The 23,586-nt window shown below is 37.6% G+C and overlaps 1 protein-coding gene across 1 annotated transcript in view; it reads right to left on the minus strand.

Annotated features, from left to right (window-relative positions):
* Positions 1–22,851, minus strand: part of RAP1B (RAP1B, member of RAS oncogene family) — a 44,101-nt gene extending 21,250 nt beyond the window's left edge. Inside the window, exon 1 of the mRNA XM_044229161.1 lies at positions 22,741–22,851. The gene's annotated coding sequence lies outside the window, so the exon portion shown is untranslated. The remainder of the gene's footprint in view (positions 1–22,740) is intronic.
* Positions 22,852–23,586: the final 735 nt, after the last annotated feature.

Consider the following 23,586-nt stretch of genomic DNA (forward strand, 5'->3'; position numbering starts at 1 on the left):
TTTCAATTCCAAAATGTACTGTTACATATACCAGGGTTCTGAAGAATTATATATGGACAGAACTTTTTTAAAAAGTATCTTAATGTTATATTCTCTCTTCTTAATTATTATAAAAAAAGATATAATTCTATGTTGGTACTAACATTTAATGATAATGTAAATATTTTTCCCTAACTTCATAATGGTAGTTTCATATTACAGACATTTTAGGATTATTATCTTTCAAACTTAATACAGATAAAACTAAAATAAAGGGGCTGAAAATACAGGGCAACCTACAGATTCATAGGCTGCTCTAACATGGGAAAATCCATTGATCTAATGGGCATTCAACCGAAGCAAGATGCAAAGGCTTTCCATATTTTCTTCTTAGTTCTGGCATGCTAGTCCAACCTGCTTTGTACGAGTAAGGTCTTCTGAACTAACTCAAGATTGGGGATGGACACAAGGTCCTCTCTTGCCCAGGGTGGTAAAACATGGAATCTGGAAATAAGGGAACCCTAGAATTGACTACCTATGTAATTTACCAGAGGGTAGGCACTTACTCTCGGCTTGTGTCTTAGTGTGTAAAATACAGACAACATAGACCAATTTCACAGACTTAATGGACAGATTAAGGAAGAATGTATATTGTCTGTAGGAGTTTTTTTTTTTTTTTAAAGATTTTATTTATTTATTTGACAGAGAGAAATCACAAGTAGACAGAGAGGCAGGCAGAGAGAGAGAGAGGGAAGCAGGCTCCCTGCTGAGCAGAGAGCCCGATGCGGAACTCGATCCCAGGACCCGGAGATCATGACCTGAGCCGAAGGCAGCGGCCTAACCCACTGAGCCACCCAGGTGCCCCGTCTGTAAGAGTTTTAAGTGTTAGTCATTACATATCATCAACTAGATGCACAGTACTCCCTTATTTTTTCCTGTTTGGTCTAGAAATGTTTGTTGAATCAAGGAATGACTAGAGATTAAGAATTCAGTTCCAGCAAAGGAAAGAACTGTTTAGATCTTTAATAAAAGACCACAAACAAGTTACCTTTTGTATGTAAACTGCCATCTGAGTTCACATCAATTACTGACAGATGTCAAGAATCTCAGCTGAAAATGAACTATACAAATCTTGAAAAAAAAAAAAAAAGTCTTTATACTTGCCCTGTAGGAGTGCAATTCCAGTAAAAAAGAAAATGCTCTGAAGCAGGAAAAGTATTTAAAACAGCCAACTTTTGGATTCCAGAGACACCTGCTCTCAACCTCTAATCTAATTTATTCTTTTAATCAACCTCATTAATAAATGTAAAAAGGCTGTAAGAATCAAATCCTTGAAAAGTGGTGATATTCAAAAAGCATAATTCCTTTCCATTAAAATATGTCATATAGAGTCTCCAAATAGTTATAGTCAAATTAGAAAATTCCCAAAACTATGGTAACTCAAGTAATCCTATCCCCATTATTTTCCTACGACACCCACCCCCAACCATCCATTTTTGAAATTCTGTGATCTTAAATTATAAATAAAGGACTAAGTAAAAAACTTAACTACTGGTTCCTGAAGTCAAGTGACTTCTCCCACTGAACACTTTCTGGAAGAGATGATATTTGATTTCTCCTTTCCGCCTCCAACTCCCAAAGTAGTATTTTAGCAGCTGAAGAGGATTACTTGTTCTCTTTGCCCTCCTAAATAAAACTAACTAAAATGTCAGGAGAACTTGGTACTAATCTGTTGGGAGACAATGAGAGAATTCAAAACTTTTAAGCAGATTTAAAAATTATTTTTGGAGGTCCAAACACTACCTCTCATACTCTCTTTTAAAAATAAAACTAACAATGGACTTCAAAATAAACAGAAAGCTGTTAAAATCAATAAGCTGTTACTTACCATATTTACTTTGAGTTGTGTCTCTTGTAATGAGGGCAAAAGGGAAATGCTTCCAATCTTACATTCTGCTGAGAAAAGTCTTCTCTGTGAACTAGATTTCTAAATCTTGTCAAGTGTATAATTTGTAGACTATCAAACTGTTCATAGCATTTTCTCTAACCTGTTTTTATGATATCTCAAGTAGGAAAAAATTCTTCCCTTGACCTTTTCATGGATTAATATTGCCAGTAAATAAAGCTTATTCCATCATATACTATGACATCCAAGTTAAGATCAAGTTTTCTAGCTTTATTACTGGAGTTACTACCTTTCAGTTTAGTATTTGATCATGTCTCTGAGAAATTATAGTACAACAATTTATCAGTAATATGACAAATGCAGAAGAACCTGTTTCTTAGCTTTCTCAGCAAAATCAAGGGATGCGCTGGTAGCTTGTGACAAAAAAATTAAGTCTTACATGTTCATGTTTTGAAAACAGGAAGAAATAATGTTGGCTCAAAAATGACCTATTAGTTTTTACCAGATCCCTCTAAATATATCGAATTTATGTAGAACTCTCCCCTGCTCCCCAGAGTTTTTTGAACATGACTTAAGAATTAACCTGTCATGGTTTTTTTTTTTTTTTTGGTTCGTCAGATCTAGCAGTAATTCTATAGGTGTACACAGTGACTCAAAGATCTGCTGTGTATTCCAAACATAATTTAGGTAAATATGGATAGGAGTATGGAGATTAGCTTTACTACTGGCTATATATCTTAGAATCTGAAACATGCATGCCTTATTTAACAAGGTTTTAAATTGAAAAAATGGTAAGACAGGAAAATGTAGGTGTTAAGAGGATAGGCTTTAATCTGATTTCCTAGACTGCCAGTTCTAACTATTAGCTAAGTGACCCTGGCCATGCTATTTAGCCTCTAGGTCCCTCATTTCCTAATCTGAAAATGGGAGTAATAATATCTATTTAAAGTTTTTAAGATTCAAATAAAATAACTTATCCCATGAAAATGTTTAACAAAACACATAACACACAGTAAGCAGTGTTACTCGCTATTTTAAAAATCCCATCTATTTACAGTGTTCAACTTGAAGCACCTGCAGTGCCTCAAAAGCACAGTATATTACAGGAACCTGTGTACCTGGGGGAACTGTCACTAACACTTCTACTTTCTCCATTCCGTTACCAAGTCTGGTCCATTCTACCTTGGCATCTCTGGAATCAACTGCACTCTCTCCCCCCTTCATCACCCTGTAAGGGCCTTCATTATTTCCCAAAGAGGAAAAGGCGGGGGTGGGATACAGGAGGCAAATATGAAGGAAAATACTAACCTGTCATACACTTGAATTTCAATGACCAGATTAGAGATATTTTAGTTTTGACTGTGAACACAAAGAGGTAGGGCATGCTAGAAATTTGAGAAAAAGGCAGTATATGACAACTGTATTTTAGAGGCCTTTATACCCCAGAAACCATTAGTTTAAAACATTAAAATGGGGGGAGGGATAGGGTGGCTGGGTGATGGACACTGGGGAGGGTATGTGCTATGCTAAGTGCTGTGCACTGTGTAAGACTGACGATTCACAGACCTGTACCCCTGAAAGAAATAATACATTATATGTTAATGAAAAAATAAATAAATAAAACATCAAAATGGAGTGTTTGGACTGTGTTACCTCACAGTCAAGCAGGGTCTACAGAACAAAGTGCTATGTATACATGTAAGAGAATTCTCTGCCTAAAAGGGTATGTCAAGCAAGGCTTCACTAAATGGGTATTTAAACCAGACCAGTGGATATTTTAAACAGGGGAGTTCACTGGGAAATGAGGGCATTCTGTGGGGAAAGGATGAGGAGTGCATGTGGTCTAAGTGGGGGAGTGGATTGAAGAGGTAGGGAACCCTCTTAGCTTAAGAGTTTGACCTGTATTCTTCTCCTTTTTAAAAAATTTTTATTTATTTATTTGACAGACAGAGATCACAAGTAGGCAGAGAGGCAGTCAGAGAGAGAGGAAGGGAAGCAGGCTCCCTGCTGAGCAGAGAGCGCAACAGTGGGGCTCCATCCCAGGTACCTGAGATCATGACCTGAGCCAAAGGCAGAGGCTTTAACCTTAACACTGAGCCACCCAGGTGCCCCTGACCTGTATTCTACCAGAAACTGAGAGACAAAGAATTTGCAAGTTGGGAAATGATATGAACATATCTGTGCTTTACTAAGATCGCAGAAACTAAGTATTTGTTTTCTGAATTCTGGGAATTCAGTAAGAGGTTGCCACAGCTGAGAGACAGTGACCAAGGTTAGGGGAATGACAGAAGCAATCAAGAGAACATGGTGACTGACTAGATAGGTAAGGAAAGAAAAATATGATGCAGTATGATGAAACATGGATAGTGAGGCCATTAAATCAGATTGGGGACTTAAGAGGAACAGACTCGGTTCAGGAAGTACCTTTTATCTTTTGCAATAGGTTTCAAAGACAGCAGAGTAAAAACTTAACAATAGTATGGACATGGTAGTAGCATCTTATTCCTAAAGAGAATGGAAAGAAGATGCTCACTGTCTGTATTCAAAAGGCTTCAGGCATAAAACAGAACACTGATTTTTTTAGCAAGATTATAAATGTACCAGGTGTAATTTGTTCCACTCAATATTCCTGGCTTATTAATGTGAAATATGTAATTTATTTAGATGATTAGAAATCTCAATGTTAAGGTTTATAGTTTTAGTCGTTAAGTCTTCATCAAATGAAATGTGATGGAGTTTTTTGCCAATTTATGAGAAACAGAAATATGAACAGAAAAGATTACTACTGTACAAAACCAAAAACCTTTCTGGGCTTAATGAGTATCTCAGGGCAAAATACTCAGTGACTAACTTGTGTTGTACAATAAACCATAACACAGAAAAATCATTTGCCCACAAAATGCCACACAGTGTCTTTACACTTGCTCCCTTTTCCTCTTTATTGGTAGCCTTTTGTAAACAGACCAGTAACTATCTTAGATCTTATTTACTCATTTCTTTAGGAATAAACAAAAAACTACTGTTATGGTGACACCACTGCCAGTGTTTACTTTACTTTCTTTTCTTAAGATCTAGTCTAAAAGAAAATTTAACTATGAAAAATCAACTAGAACTACTATAAGCAAAGTACAGATTCCCTCCTTCTTTTTTGGAAAAAAGACCATTCTTTTTCAACTTCAACCTAAATTTTTCCATGGTCTTGCCTTCTCAAGTCTTTCCATAACCCAAATCTGATCTCTACATTTCTATATAGGTATATAACGTTGGATACATTTGTTTTAAAGGCACAAGTAATTTTTCTACAACAATATGGCCCAAGACATAAGCTGGCAAGTCCAAAGGTTGGCAAAAAGAACCATTAAAAAGCTAAAATAACATCAAAGGATTCTATTCACATTCTTAAAACAAGAAAAATAACAAGAGGGTAACAACCAACCAAACCAGTCCAGAAGAGTCTATTTTAGCCAAAGATTAATCAAATTAAGGATGCTATTATTATTCTACATAGCCCCAAGAGGTAGAGTTAAAATTTAATCATTACAAAATGGGAGGGAACTCAAAACAAAAGAAGGAGGGGGGAAGAGGGAAGGAACTGGGTCATTAATGTCCTTTTTGGTATAAAGTATCAAAATTTTTAATGGCCCTTTTCCAACAATACCACCATGCATAGTGTATTTCCCAGAATAGTTAAGTCACTATTACCTAACTGCTGATAAAACTTAAAAGGATTTTTAGTAACTTGGAAGTTATACCCCTGCTATTAGAGAGTTCTCAGCCATGGACTTCTCCGATCTTTATACATGAGCATATACAAGAGATAATTCCAGCAAAGGTATGACCATCCTAGACATTTCTTCAGACACATGGTCTCTGCAAAGCAAATCTATGAGTAAAGCTTAAACTGCTGTAAAGGGTTAACTAAGGAAAACTTCAGGCCACCTCAGACTTTGCCTTATCTAATAAGGTACATCTAAATAAAGCATTAATCATCTGACAGAATATGCAATTTTAAATTAAAAAGTTGGGTAGGACCACCTTCTGATAAGGTCACCAATGATATACAAATACATTCCTAAATGGATCAATTAATTAAATACTTTTGTATTTTCATTTGAACATTAGAAAATGTTCAAAATCATAGTCAGAAACTTAACAAATAAAAGCCCAAGTGCCCCAACACCTCCTTCCAACCAAACCAATCACCCAGTTACTAGGCATTTATTACACTTCTTAAAACTGTGCCGACACAGAGACATGCAAAGGAGATGGCTACATCATAAAGTGGATTCTAACCAGCAGTCCTGATTTAGCACTTAAGTCTCATGTCTCAGGAAATCCTCAGTCCTGAGCAAATCAGGATGGTTGCTCATCTTAAGAGGAATATATCTTAATGGGAATTTGCTTCCTCTTATGTTTCATAATCTTCAAGATATGAAACTGGGAAGGCTTAAAAAACATCTTGCAAACATTTGGGGGCATTACATAGTTTGTCTTTTGCCACAACAGAATCCTACTCTTCTCTGAAGTAAAATACGGAAATTAAAAACCAAACTGTGCAGCACTTAGCACAAGAGCTACGTTGAGTGTTTACCATAAGAGACACTATTTGTATAGTATTTACCAACTTAAGGTGTATCTTGACATGAGTTTTCTCATTTGGATACAAGACTAAGGACATTTCTCAGGAAGAAACATAGTCCCTTGCTTAATTAGGAGTACCTTTCATCTAATTAGTATTTTAATATGCCTTAAGTGCAAGTCACTATGAATGTTACAAAGATAAACAAAACATACTTGCTTTCAGGAAGTTTACAGTTTTGTAGGAAAAATGAGATAAAAATATGAAAAATATAAGAAACAGAAATATGAAATTTGAAGAGAGGTCAAGAACAAACTTATGAAGAAGGTGGCAAATGAACACAAGGCACAGCATTTCAATAGGAAAGAACACATTAGAGAAAAGAAAAGTGAAAGCCAAAAGCACAGAAGGCAGCAAAATGCAGGAATATGATTAGACTACAATAGAAAGCACAGTCTGAGTGATCTCAGGGTACAAATAAGTAAATAAAACCAGCAAGATAGTCTGTCTACAGTCAACATAACATAGATCTCTGAGTACTGGTCAAGAACGTGGTCTCATTTTATAAGCAACAGTACTGGATGATCTGAAGAGAAACACAACCGAGACTGAGAAAACTAAACTACTTTTTAAATGAACAAAAGCAGTTCTAACAGAAGCCTGGACAATACATCTAGAAATGTTAAGCATTTTATTGAAATATAATAAATATACAGCTTACTTTTAAAATGCATCAGTTTGTGGGCACCTGGGTGGCTCAGTCAATTAAGGGACTGACTCTTGATTTCAGTTCAGGTCATAATCTCAGGGTCATGAGACTGAGCCCTGTAGTGGGCTTTGCACTCACTCAGCAGGGGGACTGCTAAGATTCTCTTCCTTCCTCCCAACTACCCCCCACCAAAACAAACAAACAAATAAATAAATAGCACAGGTTGCAACAAAAACCTATAATGAGATGAAAAAACTAAAATTAAGAAGTCAGAAACAATATACTGCATAGAGTAGGAAATTGCAAGAGACTGAAAAAAGATCGCTAAGACAGTCAGCAATTTTAGCTTTCTTTTCTTTAAGACTATATGAATACTGTGTACCTACCTACCATGGGCAGACAGTGCAGATATCAGATGCATGTATCAAGGCTATTTTCCACAACAGAGTATTAGCTATCACACCATGTGATGTCCAAAGCATACCGAGATTTCCTTTAGCTAATATTGTTACTACATATCATGGCACCACTTAGCATATTTGCCTAAGATCTCATTTATATGGACAAATGGAACAGATTTATGGGGGAGGCCATACTTTTCCTCAAAAAACTGCTTTGGATCTGTCCACATGCATAAAAAATACCAGTTAAGACTTAAATATCTCAGGGGGATTGGGTGGCTCAGGTGGTTAAAACATCTAATTCTTGATCTTGGCTCAGCTCATGATCTCAGGGTTTTGAGATCAGGCCACATGTCAGGCTCTGCACTAAGCATGGAGCCTGCTTAAGATTTTCTCTTCCCTTTCTCCCTCTTCCTCACCAACTCCCCCCTCCCACATCCACTATCTTTCTCTTTAAAAGAAAAAAAAAGTCTTAAGTATCTCATGGCAAGGGATATAAGTGTAAAGTTAATGGCAGCATAACCAGCACTTAACACACTTGGCATACAGAAGGCAATTATCTGTTGAATGAATCAAAACCAGTTTCTTGCCCTAGAGGAGAGGCTGGCAAACTCCAGACCTCAGACCAAATCCCATTTACTGCCTGGTTTTTGTTTTTTTTTTTGGTAATTAAAGTTTTGTTGAAACACTGCCATGCAACTGCATACTGTTTATGGTTGCTCTGGTAGAAATGAATGGTTGTGACAGAGACTGTATGGTCCAGTCCCCAAAGGCTAAAAATTTATTATTTCGTCCTTTAGAGAAAAAGTTTGCTTATTATCTACCCTATATGGTAGACCCTGGATGAAATAAAGATAAATCTTGTCTATTTATTCACAGGTGGCAAATGGGTTTTAGCTCAAACACCAATGCAAAACTAAACAGCTACCTGGAGTGCAGTGTTGAGAATGATTCTGAGACCCACTCTGGTCCCAAAGGGAAAGAGTATAGTCTCAATTAATGACTACAGGGGTTTAGAGGAAGGAGAAATAGGGTTACAACTCTAAAAACATTCAAAAACTTTTGCTGTAGAATACTTTCCCCTAAAGAACTAGCACTGTTGTCTGATAGTTTTACAAAGGTGATTAGCGGCAAAGTAATATGCAAATCTCTCCCCACCCACCCCAACCCTGAAGGAATCACTGAGAAGGGTATGCCTGAATGCTAAAGACTGTCTGCCAAAAACAATGGTTTGGGTTCTGGCACAGTTGATGCTCATTTTTACTATAATCATGCATTCACTCCATATTCACTCATTATTCACTTAGTCAACAGATTCAGTGGTTTAAAACTATTCCTGAGAATGACTGAACAGTATTATTAGGGGAACCTACGGCAAGAAGGTAAGTCCCCAACATGCCCTAAAACTCCATCAACCTTTATAGATGAAACTGTGAAGGAGGGCATGCTGAGTAAGTACTTTTATATTAGAAGCTGAATCTATTAAAAATTTGCCCACTTTGGTTCTGGAAGTAGTTAATAAACAGTTTCACACTGAAGGATTCATGCTACTGGAGCTCTGCAGTTTCCCTTGAATTTTAGAAAATTCCTTTGTTTGCTGGACGCACCTCAAGTACTTGCACCCTAGCTGCACAGGAGGCTGGGAAAGCTAGTTCTTGGCATTTTTACTTTCTACAAAGCAAGGTTGTTGACCAAGATTCATTTAGACCCATGTCTTTTCAGACACTGGTAAGTCTCTCTAAAAATAAATGTGAACGCACACATGCATACGTCTATATAAGACATTTTGAGGCAGATACTATGTTTCTGTTAGATAAGGTCTGGCCCATATGGGCCACATCCTAGCCTGACAAGTAAGGAGCCATGCATGGGATATCTGAAGAGGTGACAAAACCACTGCTGGAACTGGTAGGAAGGAAGGTCTCAAAGTCAGATCACATTTAAGTCTCAAGACGAAGAAGCCTAGGAAAGCTAAGGGGTATCACAGAGGTGGTCATCAGTGACATCTCTCATCATAGTAGGAATTGTGTATGTGTGCACACATGCCACACATTTTTTTTTTTTTGAAGATTTTTAGTTTTACTTATTTAACACAGAGAGAGATCACAAGTAGGCAGGGAGGCAGGCAGAGGGAGGGGAGTAAGCAGGTTCCCTCTGAGCAGAGAGCCTGATGCAGGAGTTGATCCCAGGACCCTAAGATCATGACCTGAGCCGAAGGCAGAGGCTTACCCAACTGAGCCACCTAGGTGCCCCGCGCATTAAGTTTTCAAAAGTACCTCTAGAAGACTCTGATAACACCTCCCTGTTCCTCCTAAAGACCCTAAGACCTGTATCCCTAGCAAAGAAAAGTCAGGGTTCACCAGAAACAATTATATTCATCATTTTGCTTTCAAATAACTGTCCCAAAATTTAATAAAGAAAAAGAGAGTCTGTTGTTCTTCAGGTCTGCAGAAATCAGATTCTTCAGTAAATTTAAATAACCTGCTCTTAATGTATCAACTATGGCAAATCACAGAAAGAGATATGATCACTTCAAAGGGATGACCAAGAAAGCTAACCATTATTTTTCTGTTCCAAGCTGAAGCCGTATTTTTTCCAAGTTTGCTGATTTGTCATTCAAGAATTTAACACTAACACCAAAGGTGCTCAGTAATGTCTTCTGAATAAGATGCAGAATGAGAAAACTACATTAGCCAGAAATATCCCTATTAGGGAAAATATCTGCTTTTATATATTTTAAGCAAATATATACTAAGTACAGTTTATGACCTGTTGGGGCAAAAGTAAAAGAAATCAGAAGTGAGGCACTTTAGTACTCGCAGGTAAATTAGAATTTATGGGTAAAGATTCCAGAATAAACCACACCTGATTTCATAATGGAAGACCACCACAAATATTTTTTAATATAAATACTCAGATTTTACAAAATGCCACCCTCCACAAGGATGGGAGGGGAACATTGTTTAAAAGGGGAACATTGTTTAAAAAACCTATTTTACAATCTGTTTCAACATAAGGCTGAGTTCAGAAATAAACAGAATTAGTGTGTTCCATGAGAGAAGGAATAAATGACTGTAAAAATATTTTATTTTATTTTACTGTTAACCTCCTAACTAGGATTAAATGACAAAGCTTAGTAAGACTGTCCCCAAATGCATGAGAAACCATACCTAGAAAGCCATGATTTAGACTGTGGGTTCATAATTTGCATGACTAAATTACAATCTAAATGAAATTTCAAGGCCAGGACATTTCTAATGGAAAATTCCCTAGTAAACCTGCCAAAAGCTCAGAGGAGAAAAATTAACCAACTTACAAAAAAACAGGGGAAGCAGAGGTAGTTCCCATAATTTTCTCTGGTAATTTTAGTATCTCAAGCTAAGCAGCAGTTTAGGCTAGCTACTTAGTGCTAACACTGGCTTATACAACTAACTGCCTTACGAAGTTATTTTTCACTAAGTTCTTCCTTTTACACTTTACCATGTTCAGTTTCTTCAAATACACTGATTGAATAAAATAAACACCATTCATAAAAATAAAATGCATGCCACACTTTGAAGCCCTAAATAATGCTTCTATTTGGCTTTCTGATACATTACTTCACTTAACTTCCAAAATTAGGTCAGTAAGCATTTTTTTTTCTTTTAAAAGTCACTTCAGAACTTGCCTTTCTTGGCAATTCTATAAAATAGAGGTCAGTATCCAAAAAATAATATATACATGTTTGCATTCCTGGAAATTAGTATGTACCAAATGAATGGATAAAAGCAATGAGAACCAAAGTCTGGGTGTTAATTAGGTTGTTAGAATAAGGAGAGCATATGGGGAAACCACAAAAAGTGGGCAGGCACTTTCTGTAATCAATTCTGAGTTTCAAAGAAGCATCTTCAGATATTTACTTCCTTCCATGTGAAAAATGAGTGATTCCATCAAGAATCTTTAGAGATTATGTTAGTCCTGTAATAGTCTTATTTCAATCTTCTAGACTGTACTCTAACAATGAAATGTATTATATAACTCTTAGAACCCTTATGAACTGGGAGACAAATCACATGATATCTTAAAAGACTTAAAAAATCTATTAAGAAATTGTGGCTAACATATGAATTCTCAATCATTAAACATTTTAAAAACCATTTATTATGTTCCAGGCACCAATATACACTTCCCAAATATACACCAATATACAATTTCCAAACATTTAATGGGACTCCTAGGAATTAGCTGGTTTTCCCATAACCTTAAAGATTCATAGGCCTAAGCAGTGCATTCCATCCTGAATCTGTGTCAAGAAGAATTCCTTGGCAGAGACTGTTTGCAAGCTGACTGCTTCAAAGTAACATTTTCAGACCCTGATGTCCTCCCCAAAGACACAAAGTAATAAAGAGTAAAGCATTTCCAACAATTTCAGATCCATTTCTCACAGTAGATAATTTTTTTTATACAGCAAAACTTCACTTAAGCACTATTATGAGGCTATTTATAGTTTTTATTCATCCCATTTAGTGTGACTGTTTATGTTTCACTTGAGAAATATTAATTTGATTATTCTTACTAAAATTCAAGACAAATCTTTCCACAAAATTTTGAATTCCAAAGATCTGAGACCAAGAATTTTAAGGGGACCAGTAATCCATTTCATAAACATCTACCATAGCAAAACACTCCTCTGAACATACGTTGCATATTCTAATTTCTGTATTGTTGCCCACCCTGATTCACTGTTAGTCTAAAACTTACATACTCTTGATATCATGTACACATCCCACCTCATTTATAATTTCTTCTTTGACTACTAGAGCTTATGACTTTTTGCTACTCCTTTGACTCTAAAAGCACTCTTCTGTATCACTCATTTGGGTATCAATTATTATTTTGAACTGCTATTTAAATTTCATATTAACTTTTTTTTTTTAAAAGATTTTATTTATTTATTTGACAGACAGAGATCACAAGTAGGCAGAGAGGCAGACAGAGAGGAGGAAGCAGGCTCCCCGCTGAGCAGAGAGCCCTATGCGGGACTCGATCCCAGGACCCCGAGATCATGACCCGAGCTGAAGGCTGAGGCTTTAACCCACTGAGCCACCCAGGCGCCCCAAAATTTCATATTAACTTTTAATGCCTTTGCTAAAAACCTCAATTTAATCCTAACATCCAGTAACTGAGAAAAATTAGCTCTCAAAAACATGCAGTCACCAGGGACAGAAGCCCTAAATAATGAGGAATTATAGTTGGAAATAGATGTAACACTTCAAAAAATTAGTGTAAGTAGCCTATGATGGGAAGTGATAAAGAAATCATTCAATACCTTATATATCCTTTTTATTAAAATAAAAAACATTTGGCACCATATGCCAGTTATTGGGATAACCATTTGAGATTGTGGTGGTGAAGTGACATTGCTTTCCTGCTCTCTTGAAACAAACAGTTTGGAGGGCAAGAGAGAATAAATGGGTAAGTGTAATTACAGATTATGATAAGAGCTAAGAAGATAATGAAGGCGATGCTCCTTTATATAGGTGATCAGGAGAAACCTCCCTTAAATGTACATCTGAGCCGAGATCTAGTGCTACTTAGCAGAATGTCAGAGAGGTAGGGAAAGATCATGCTAGAGAGCAGCTGTAAACACCAAACCTCAAAAGACGGTGGGCGGGGGCACCTGGGTGGCTCAATCAGTTAAGCATCTGTCTTGGGCTCAGGTCATGATCCCAGGATTCAGGGACCAGCCCCATATCAGACTCCCTGCTCAGATTCTCTGAGTTTGCTTCTCTCCCTGCCTCTCACCTGGCTGGTGTGCCCTCTCCCTCAAATAAATAAGTAAAATAAATAAAATCTTAAAAAAAAAAAAAAAGATGGTAAAGGGCTTCTTGGGTCAAGATCAGAAAGAAGTCCAATATGGGTAGAGCTTAGTGAACAATGGAGAGAGGAGATAAAATTGTGAAGTAAGCAAGAACTGGATCTGGCTTCTACTTTGAGCCACTAGAGTGGGTGGGAGGGGAGCTTGGACTGGAGGGTATTATATGATCTGATTTACATTTTTAGAAGATGATTTTAAAAATCTAGGTGGAGACTGAGGTAGAGGAGGACAAGAATGGAAACAAGTCAGGAAGGTCTTGAAGGAGTCTAAACAAGAGATGACTGGCTTAAACAAGGGTAGTATCACAGAAACACAGAATTTTAGAGCTCAAGAAGACCTAAAAGCCAGTTAGTTAATCAAACTGGCTTATGTAAAGATAAATCCTGAGAGAGAGAGAGACATTAACTTGTTCTCAAATTTATTACTCATGCTCAAAGTAATCAGCTAAAACTTAGGAGAAAAATAAGTGTCCAATTTAAACACTGAAGGTTCAGAGAAAAGTGCATTAAAAGCCTGTTGGGGAGTAAAAGTAAACATACTCTCAACTTACACTGTTTACTGATAAAACTTTTACTTTAACCCCATAATATCACAATAGATAGTATCAATTTATCTTCTACCCAGGACCATTTCTCAGGAGACAAGATTTATCAATCACTAAAGTATCACAAATGCTTTTCCAAGTGTGTATCATTCCTATTAATCTGAACTCTAAAGTGAGTGCAGTTAAGAGTAGCTTTGCTCATTAGAAAGAGAATCTCTTAATCATCATCTTTATTCTTTTCTGCTCTACTTCCTGCCCTCCTACCTCTCCACTTCCTATTACCATCATCACTTTCATGTAAACAATAAAAAAAATGTTATGAATGCTCTTCTATCCTTAAAAGCTTGCATATCCTGTCTTCTCTTTGTCGAAGGATGATGAATTAAGGTGACAGGACTCTTGCAAGAAAGAAAAAAAAGCCTAAATGTAAAAAATCTAAAATAGAGGAAATTACATAAAATTTTTTCAGCTAGCAACTAAAACTGAATAAGCAATAGCCAGTGGCAACCTTCTGACTAATTTGAATGTCCTGAACATAAAATATGACCTCAGTATGTTCCCTAATTCAGAACAGCTAGAACAGCTGACCAGGTACTTGTTTAATATAGAGAGAACTAAAGCTTCCTATTAAATTCCCTCCCTCACTGTGGGATTAGCTCAGGCAGGCAGGAATGCTTATTCCATAATGCTTATTCCATAATGCTTATTCCTCAAAGCTACTCCAAAGTTAGCATTTTCACACTTACTCCTCTAAACCATTCCACTCCAGGAGTCTGCCTCTTCCGTCAATTCTGTCCTTACAACCAATAGAACTCAGACTCAACTACTCTTTCTTCACAGAACACACTCATTTTATTACCTCTAGGGGAATAACTGGCACTAAATTTCCAAGAAACTAAGTACAGTATAATCTACAACTTACCAATCTTCTCTCATACTCTGAAACTTTTTAGATGAACTGAATGGTTAGCCTAAAAATACTTTAAAAATCGGAACTGTACTATGACAAATGGTTTATAAAAATAGTTGTTAACAAGGATTGCTACGACTATTCTCAAACAAGCACGAACAAGAAACTGTTTTCGCCCAAAAGGTAAGGATATTATAATTTGTTTAAAAAATATCTACTAAAGGTAGACAACACAGCAAATACTCAGGTCAAAGAGACATTATTAAACTTGAAATGGGAGAAAGTCCATAGCTTTTACTACAGGAAAGCTGCTAAATACTCTAAACTCCTAAGAAAGTCAACTATTAAAAGCTTTTTTAAGGCTATGTCAAAATCTGGGCACACAAGCAATCTATGTGCATGAGATATCAGGTGTACAAGTATTAAAACCAAGAAATAGGCTTAAAAAATACCAACCACCTAATTTATTACACAGTTCAAAAGGGGAATGGAATGCTCAAGGAGAAGACTATTAAGAGAGTCAATCTAGGAGGTGCTGGGTGGTCTAGTCAGTTAGGTCTCCCACTCCTGGTTTTGGCTCAGGTTGTGATACTCAGGATCATGAAATCATGCTCCATGCTCATCACAGAGTCTGCTTGTGATTCTCTCTCCTCGTGCAGCCTCTCCCACTCATGCTCACGCACCCTCTCTTTGAACGCATCTTTAAAAAAAATTCAACCTAAAATGATTATGTATTAATAAGAGATGTCAAGATGAAGTGCATGAAAATACTGTCTCACTTGTATCTCTGGTTCCTATTCTTATCTTCCCCTCCAACAAAAATATAAACTAAATAAATCAAAGACATTGTACATTGAGAGCAAAGCATGGAAAAATGAGTAAATAAAAAAGTGAATGTAAACACACAGCTGGGGATATTTTAGTAGCCTTTTCAGATAAATGTGGATATTCTCCTTTGATACTATACCAAAACCTGACAACAGGTTCCAATATATTGGAAAGGAAAACCTTACCAATAAACTTGAGGTCTGCTTTAACATTAAAATCCATAGGTCTAGCTAGAGCTTAGGAAGGATTTCTTATGCATGCATGATTTTGTAACATCATGCATTCACTGAACACTTGGAAAATACTTGTGTAAAGAGTTATGTGGATCTTCAAATATTGACACATTATATATTACTTTTAAAAAACCATGTTCATTAACATCAATATCTTCAGATAAATTTTCTAAATATTGGGAAGCAGTCAAGAGCACTGTGGATGATACAAATTTTTCAAAATTCTAATTTTCACTTGAAAACTAGAACTTTATCACTGACCATAAATAGTATTGATCTTTTCCTTAAAGCAACAGGCTCATTCTGTTTATTTCCAAGAAAATGTCAGCCCAATACCCAGGTCCAAATAACTCTGAATAGTTATTCAGTCGTTCCTTCAAGGATAAAAAGTATTTATGAAGAAATCGGCTGGTTCAGCTTGCAACTGCAATAATTACACAGATGCTTTTCCTATAGACAACCATTTTCACCCTCAATATGGCAGCAAAATAGTGTTTCAAGCATACTTTCCATTTTGTCATACTATATTGAAATATTATGTGTAAGAGCCAAGATTTGATTAAAAAAAAAAAAAACACCTTTTTTTAAAAAAACTTCTTCATCAAGTGCATTTCAGTGAAAGTTTTTTAGTTTTTTAATGCATGGCAGTGAAGAATACAGTGATTATGAATACAGTGTGGTGTTATGACTTGATTTGTTCTAAGGTGCAGAAGTTTTATTCACCACTGCTTTTATACCATTGGTACAAATGTCAACGCTGTGAAAAGGCAAAGAACATCTCAGTATTATTGTAAAAATAGTTTTGTATTTGCAGACTCCTGAAAATGTTCAGGCAATCCCCAGGATTCCCTGGGGTAAATTTTGAAAATCCCTGAACCAGACAATTTGTTAAGCTGTTCACAGTCACAATTATTCTTTCTTAGTCCTTATTCATGCCTTAATGAATAACTTCAATTGGGAGAAACAATGCCAGAGAGAAAAGTTTCATAGAACAAAAACTAATACTGTATTAGTATCTCTTTTATAATCATTTATGATGATTCTTTAAGTATAAGCCACTGTTCCCACTAAGGAACCAAGGAGGTAGGAAAGGTTCAGAAAAAGGAGGTACAAATTTTGCCTAGAAATTCACTGTTCTGGTGGTATTAAAAGTGATATTAATTTTTTTCTTTATACTCTTCTGTTTGAAATATTTTAATAAGAAAATTCAAAAGACATACACTTAAAAACTCAGCCAGTCTTACCCACACAAATTCAATGCAATATCTCAAGTTGCACAATTTCAAGAAAAGAAAACAGACACATATTACATGCTTCATCCCTATCCATCTTTATTATCTGTCCAGTACAGAATTCAAGATTACCCAGGGATTCCTGAGTTTTATTTTCAAGGAACGTAACCATAACTTATCAATCTTAGTTAGCAGCTATTTAACTTTGCTATCATTAAGTAGTGATAGTAATGTTTTCACTATAACCTTAAAACACAACGTTTAACAGCTGGATGCAATATGCATACCACTTTGACACCCAAAACCTACTAATTAAAGAGCTTATATTTATAGCTTTTATTTTACTGACATCCTCAGTCCCATTTACTGAGAACTCTCAGAAAGTCTCCCAATTTTTTTTTTAGAATAAAGTGAGCAGGAAAAGTATATTCCAATGTATAAACTTTAGAAATATAAATTTTAGAAGACACAGATAATTAGGATTTTATTTTATGTAACATTTTCCATTTCCTTTCCAGAAGCTTTTGCCAAAAATTGCTATTAAATGGACAAAACAGATTTTCTTTCATCTTTTTTCTTTTCCACAAGGCAAAGAAGAGGAAAGGAACAGGTAGAGATAATCCACTATCGGGACAACCAGTTCACTGTATATTTTCAAAATAAAGTTACTTAATAAAATGCTAAGTTTTGCATATAAGAAAAAAAATCTATTAAAAGTATATATTTAGACTTTCAAATCAACTACTGAAAAATTCAGCAAGATTTATAATGTAGTGAAGGTGATGATTCCAAGAAGGCAATAACTGAATGCAACCAAAATTCTAACTGTGTTAAATAAATGCTCTCTTCCTTTAACATCTTTATTGAGTCTGGGGTGCCTGGGTGGCTCAGCTGGTTAAGCAACTGCCTTCTTCTTAGGTCATGATCCTGAAGTCCCAGGTCCCTCCATGCTCAGCGGGGAGTCTGCTTCTCCCTCTTACCCTCCCTCCTCTCATGCTCCCTCTCTGACCCTCTCTCTCAAATAAATAAATAAAATCTTAAAAAAAAAATCTTTATTGAGTCTACTTATACAACAGTTAAAAATATTCAATTCCTCACCACTGAAAAAGATTACCTAGCAAATTATCTCATGAGATCAGAATCTGGTTTAAATTTAAATGGTCTCATTGGTTATATGCATAAAATATATGAAGTATATAAAGCAGCTTAACTATAAAATCATAAAATAGCATAACTACAAGAGTAAGTTTCAGAAACCAGCTCAATGTAAAATCCAAAATCAGAACATTAGAAAATTATTCTCTATGGTTAGAGAGACTAGGGTTCTTAATTTAAAAGTGAACATATTTCTAGTACTCAAGTACCTCAAATACCATCAATTTTAATTATAGTTATATTCCAGAATATTGTTCTGTACAATAAAAACCAGATGGAAATTCTTCAGTTCATGTTGCAGATATTTTTCCCTTTGATAAGTAATTTAAATATTATTTAAAACATGGGTGTATTTCCCTAAATGTTCATTTTTTTCTTTTATAAGTTTTAAGGCTCTTTGGAAACAGTTTAAAAATTCCTGATCCTCTATTAATGCTGAGCAAAAATTCTTTCTAAATTGCTACTGAAATAATCAGTTGCTGTATACCCTTAATTTGACTAACACCAGGAATAAACACACCAGTGTGAGGAATGAAATAGTGGTATTTCTTTTTGTTTGTGCAACATTTTAAAAAGTGGTTTTAATTTTTTAAAGGCAGCACAGAAGTTCCTCATAACACTTCTTCTTATAAAATAGAAATTCTATGACTAAAAGATTGGTTTTATTTTTTTTCATTTTTTATTTATTTTTCATAAACTTATATTTTTATTCCCAGGGGTACAGGTCTGTGAATCGCCAGGTTTACACACTTCACAGCACTCACCATAGCACATACCCTCCCCAATGTCCATAACCCTACCTCCCTTCTCCCAACCTAAAGGATTGGTTTTAGAATCCAGAGTTCAACTAGGCTCAAAGTACAACAGATTATAAATATATATATATATATATATATAGCAAGCCAGTCTTTCTTGTAAATGGATAAATTCTATTCTTTGTAGCTACTGCTTCCAATGTATTCATGAGATTTCCAAAGAATTAATAAATTAACAACAGTCCTCAAATGGTAATTAGTACCTTTGGATACTATTGCAAAATATCTAAGAACACTGAAAAATATTGGGCTTTCAGCATATGGTACAGCATTACACATGGTACAGTGTTTCAGCACATAGTACAGTACTCCTGTTTATTGAAAAATTTGTCCAGTGTTACAATGAATCATTGCCATCATCCAAAATGTCTGTTTTTTAAACTTTTTCTACAAGAAATTCAACTTGAAAAGGCTAATAGTAAAAACTTCACCCTAATCTCTAAGACTAAGGAATCCTCAAAAATGACAAGAGGGGAAAAATAATCAAGGCATTTATTTAATCACAACCTTGTGTGGTCTTATAAAGTTTTAAGATCTTATCAAAGTTCTTCTATAGACATGTGACATCACTGCCACAACAACAACAAAAAAGCACTTTTGACTATTTAGTTCATAAATACTAAACTATTCCTGGTAAGTCATATATAGAAAGTACAGATCAATACCCACCCTCTTTATTAATACATACACAGGAGCATATTATTGATTAGTCTAGGAAAATGACACGTGCCAATCAGTGAGATCTTGGTATTCAATAATAAAATTGCTTATTTAAAATTACACATTTGGGAAAAAAATAAACACCTGTGTAAAATCGCCAAATTTTCTTTGTATTGAGATCTAGTTTCACTGATTAAGTTTACCCCCTTAACAAATATTCATCAAGTACCTACTACAAAAGTGAAAATTGAACGTGAGCAATTTCTCATCCAAATCTTAGACTTTATATTTAAAACAACATGTATAGTAAGTTACTGTGTTACCGACCTCTGGAAAGACCTTCTACCAGTCTTGAATTACACTAGAAAATGCACTTAATATGATATTTATGTACATGATCAAAGTTCACAATTAATTCTTTTATTACATCTCAACAGATGCTCCTTACATGATGACTCTTTACCATGGGGGTTCACTTTCCCTTTCTATGGCTAAGAGAAAATACTGGAATTCTATATTGGAAATCTAGTAAGGATTGTTTTGAGGATAAAATGAAATCAATTTGTAAAGTTAAAAGGATTCCAAGCCAATGTGGAAATGTTTCTTTTTGAAGGAAGACAAAGTTCTCTTCAAATAATATTCTCGTATGTTCACTACAGTTAATTCTTAAGTCTAAACCCTTGCTATCTGCACAGACAAGGCTCTAGGAACTAAGAATACAATGGGGAATATAATGGTCCCTACCCTCATTGCGCTTACATTTAAGAAACTGGTATTACCTAAGTGCAATGTACCATGCCAGTGCTTTGGGGCATTCAAAGAAGACATCCTGTCCTTGGACTTTACAACTCAATGAACTAGGTAACAAAAATCAAATGAATAATGATAACAGAACAGTAACAGAATGTTGGAAGTGACATGTGTCTAGAAAGAAAGAGACAACGATTCATGGAGTGAAGCCGGAGGTGTTATGGGGAGAACGCAAAAGTCAGAGTTATTGTTTTCAAGCCCTCTATCACATTTTAAAAAATTAAGCCAGTTTATTATTGGGTTCTTCAGTGGTATTCGGCTATCTGCACATTAAAACTAAACGGGCTACAGGCGTTTTAAAGATTTACTTTGTGGCTTACTCAGAGAAGGCAACCTCACAATTTATTGAGAATTCAAAAAAGAAAATCCAAGTGAAAACACTGTGTCATGTATAGTTTAAAAGCAGGAAGGGCTCAAATAAAACCATTATTCAGGCTCTGTGTCCTTAAAGTTACTTAACCTCCTTGAGTATCAATTTCCTCTCCTAAAATCTGAGAATGTGGTTCTTCCACACTATTTGACTAAGATACTAACATTCTGTATATGACTGTTATCCTGTAAAAATGTAATTCACTATAAAAATATTCTATTTCCTCCTCCTGGTTCTCTATTACATACTGTCCTACAAGTCAGCAAAGCCACTAACTAACCTTATCTTTTCTAGGCCTCAGTTTCCTCCTCCATAAAATGAGAGGGTGGGACTGGATGACCTAAATAGTCCCTTCCGGCCCTTAAAAAGTCCCATGACTCCATTATGACTCAAATACTATTCAAAAGTCAGCTTTTAGGAGTTTGAAGTTAAATGAACGTCCTCCTCTTTTACAGTTACTTCTTGCTAAAATAAGGTTTTGTTGAGCAAGTCTAAACAGCATTGTAATTACAAAAAAGAGTAAAAAATTTGCGAGTTAGAAGCTTTACGGTGTAAGCACTCGATATATATCAGATGCTACCAGCAAAACGAAAATCCAGTTAGACTGAATTAATCTTAAAATATTAAAATCACAATATTCATTTAGTGTCAACTTTCTACCCGTTAAAAATGTAATTTCCTGTTACTGTAATACAGAACTGCGTACATTCCTTCCAAATGTTTTGCAGAGCAAAAATGTTTTGCTAAACTTATGGGAGCGGGGGGCGAAGGGGAAGCAAATCTTGTGCTTAAACTCGCCAGGATGATCTTTTCTCCAAAAGTCATCAGTTCTTTTTAGAAGAAAAATCCAAATGGCCTGGTTAATTTGGGATAGTTTTTAAATAAAACTCATGGTGCTGACAGTTTTAGGATTAGACACATTGAGATGGCGAAAAAGAGAAGACGACAAACTTCCTGGATTTTGTCTCCCTCTGTAAAAGAAAAGAGATTTCCTCTTGCTGACGAAGGGAAAGGCCCCTTTAACAGTTTTTCCCTACGCGGTGGTTGCTGCCAGACTAGGTGGGGCTCCCTCCGCTGCCTTCCTCCTGCCACTTCCCGCAACAAATGGAGCAAACCAGTCCCGTTTCAGGCAAACTTTTTCCCTGTCAGGCTGGAGCCTGCAGGGCGCCGGGGAGTGGTTTCCCCCGAACGCTCCTCGTCCTGGCTCGGGGCTGGGGGAAGCTGCGTCTTCTCAAAGGACAACTTTCTGGTTTCCGTTCTAACTTCCACCCACACCCAGGAGGGCACCGAGGTGGTCAGCGAGGGGGCTCCGGGGCGGCGGACGAGTGCTCCGGGGAGCCGGAGGGGGACGGAAGGTAGCGAGAGAAGCTGCGGCGGCCGCGGGCAGGAGGGAGCGAGCGGGTGTGCGTGGGGGGGGGGGGTCCTCGGGCTCTCACTTCCTCCGCCATATTTCAGACATTTGACCCCTTCCGCAAAGCGCGCTGTTCCCCCGCGGCGGCGGCGGTGGCGGCGGCGGCTCGTCCCCGCCGGCCCGGGAGACAGCGCGCTCGCCGGTCGGGCGCCGGGCCCTCCACCACCTGCCGCGCGCCGTGAAGCCGCCGCCGCCGCCGCCAGGGTCCCTGACCGCCGCGCGCGCCCCGCCCGGCCCGCGCCGCACCCCACCCGCTCGCTCCCCTCAGCCGGCGCCCGGCCCCCGCCCCGCGCGGCCGCCGTCGCCGCTCCCCTCAGCGGCCACGCACGCACTCTGCGAACCTCTCACGCTGTCACCGGGTCCCCGCCGCCCGCGTCGCTCCGCGCGTCGCGCTCCCTCCGGGTCGCTGCTCCCGGCGCCACGGCGGTCCTGCCGCTGTCGCCGCCGCCGCCGCTCCGGCTGGTTTACACGCCTGACTCTGGGCGAGGTTTGGCGGTGTCGCCTTGACGTCAGGCGTTCAGCCTCGCTCTCGCTTCCGTCCGCGGGCGGGGCGCGCGGGTGCGCGGCCGGGGAAGGGGCGGGGCCGAGGGGCGGAGCGAGGGGAGTCGAGGGGCGGGGCCTTCCGCGCCGCCGCAGCCCTGGCCGGACACACGCGGCCCCTTTCGCGGGTAGTTCTGGGCGGTGTTTCTCTCCCACGTCTAAGGCCCCCTCAGCTTCTCCTGGGCCACCGGGCTCGGGACGGATGCGCCTGTCGACTTCCCTGACCTCAGCGGGTTACAGTGACGCGAATGGTTTAAAAGCCCTCCGAAACTTAAAAGGTGCTTCTAATGAAACTAATATTTCAATCACTAACGCCACCCAACAGTTGGTGCTCGCGTATTCCTTTGTGCTGGGAAAAGTGGCTGGGGAAGTAACAGAGCGTACAGTTTCCACACAACCTAGATCTCACACCAAGGAAACCAGGCCAGGGACCTTCTATAGCTGAGGGTAATATGGGTGGGGGCCAGATTGGGCAAGGTCCTTTTCATTCTTGAAAGGGTTTTTCTCCTGACAAGTATTTCATACACTGGTGTCTTAACCTCTTTCCAAATTACCTTTCCAAACTCGGTTAACAAATCGAAGATCCCAAACAACTTGGTACTCTGCCTAAATCAACTATTTGTAGAAATAAAATAAATTGCATATTT

The sequence above is a fragment of the Neovison vison genome, chromosome 12, assembly GCF_020171115.1.
Source record: "Neovison vison isolate M4711 chromosome 12, ASM_NN_V1, whole genome shotgun sequence".
NCBI lineage: Eukaryota > Metazoa > Chordata > Mammalia > Carnivora > Mustelidae > Neogale > Neogale vison.